The sequence below is a fragment of the Castor canadensis genome, chromosome 1 (genome assembly GCF_047511655.1).
Source record: "Castor canadensis chromosome 1, mCasCan1.hap1v2, whole genome shotgun sequence".
NCBI classification, from domain to species: Eukaryota; Metazoa; Chordata; class Mammalia; order Rodentia; family Castoridae; genus Castor; species Castor canadensis.
This window is the reverse complement of record NC_133386.1, coordinates 195153425-195155290: the sequence shown is the minus strand read 5'-3', so window position 1 is coordinate 195155290 and position 1866 is coordinate 195153425. Positions and strand designations below refer to the sequence as shown.

Sequence of the window (1866 nt, the reverse complement as noted above, 5' to 3'; positions counted from 1 at the left end):
CTAAAACTATATTTTTCTGTTATTCCCCTTTTTTTCAAGCAGCATTTTACTTGATAGCATGCTGGCTGTGAACACAAGATTCTCCTGCTCAGGATCCCAAGTGCTGCAACTCAAACACAGCATTCTTTCCATGGACACAGACAAAATTGAATCACAGGTTCAAGATGATGTGAATAATAATGGATCATAATATATACTGATGTGTTTTACCTCAAATATGTAAAATAAGATTACCTTGATGAGCTGCTGTAATTCTGATTTTTGTCAATGTCTCAAGGTGACTTTTAGGGATACAAGAGTATATGAGAACCATGACATCCTTTTAAACTCTAATAATTAAAAAGATAACTCTGATATCGTAATACATATGAGGCTTGTCTGCAAAGCACTTTACATGAATAGTGTGGTGCTCTGGGAAGTCCTATGGATTAGAATCTTGAAGTTAAATTTGAAGCATCATCTTATTTCTGGCAAAATACAACCAAAGTTGCCTCTAGCCTGGTCATGTAATAGAAGAGGTTCATGGTATGAAAGGACAGTACAGAGAATTAAAAATAATAAATAATTTTAATTAAAATATTCTTAGATACTAGAGCTTCAATGAAAGTTTAGCATGTTTTCAAAAATATAATTAATTAGCTATGTGCAATGAATTCCTTGCTTTTCCAACAACCTTCTTGAATGCACTTTTGACCTCTTTATTCCTCAGGCTATGGACCAGGAGATTCAGCATGGGGATGATCGTAGTATAAAGCACAGATGCCATTTTGTCTGTGTCCATGGAATGCACAGAACCTGGCTGTAAATACATGAAGATGACAGTTCCATATAAGATGGAAACAGTGGTGAGGTTGGATGCATAGGTGGAGAAGGCCTTCTTCTGTCCTTCAGCTGAATACATCCTCAGGATAGCAACAAAAATAAACAAGTATGAAAACAAAATAACAAAGCGTGAAAAATATGTTGAATCCTGCCAATGTGAAAAGCACAATTTCATTTGAGTAGATATCAGAACAAGAAATAGCCAACAGTGGGAGAATGTCACAGAAAAAGTAATTACTCACATTGGAATGACAGAAAGAAGAATGGAAAGTGCAGGCAACATGGGTGGATGATTGCACAAGTCCAATGATGTAGGAACCAGCAACAAGTAGGACACACACAGTACTTGTCATGGTGGTGGTGGAATGGAGGGGTATACACATGGCCGCACGGTGATCAAAGGCCATTGATGTCAGGAGAAAACTTTCAATAATGATAAAGGCTGCAAAGAACATCTGAGTGGTACAAGCCTTATAGGATATGATCTTATTTCCTGTAAGAAACCCCACCATTACCTTAGGAGTGACAGTGAGGCATAAACACAGTCCATCATGGAGAGGTTACTGAGGAAAAAGTACATTGGAGTGTGGAGTCTTGAATACAACAGAATCAATACAATCATCCCAAGGTTCCCAAGAAGAGTGATGAAGTAAATGACAGTGAAGATTGCAAACAAAGGGACCTGTAGCTCTAGGACACCTGTCAACTCCACAAAAACAAATTCAGTTGTTTCTTTTTGAAATATTCTCCATCAAATTACTTGGAAATTCTCATGGCATGCTTCTAGGGCAAGAGGAGAAAAGAAAATCGATGCTAGTTGAACACCACCATGACATTTGAAATGTGACCAAGGCCTCTTTCTCATTTGTCAGTCTCCTGTCCATTGCAGCAGTCTGTGAAAGAAGCTGGCTTAATGCTGGTTGTGTGTGGGTTGGTTGAGGTCATTCATCCTGAAGTGGTACAGCTAGGTACTGGAACCTGTTGGTGACCATAGCTGCCATAAATCATGCACATTGAGACTCTGGGACTCAATTCACTTTTCCT

At 38.5% G+C, this 1866-nt stretch overlaps 1 pseudogene; it reads right to left on the bottom strand.

Annotated features, from left to right (window-relative positions):
- Positions 1–631: 631 nt before the first annotated feature.
- On the bottom strand, positions 632–1574 carry LOC109679118 (olfactory receptor 5B12-like; annotated as a pseudogene).
- Between the last annotated feature and the right edge of the window lie 292 nt (positions 1575–1866).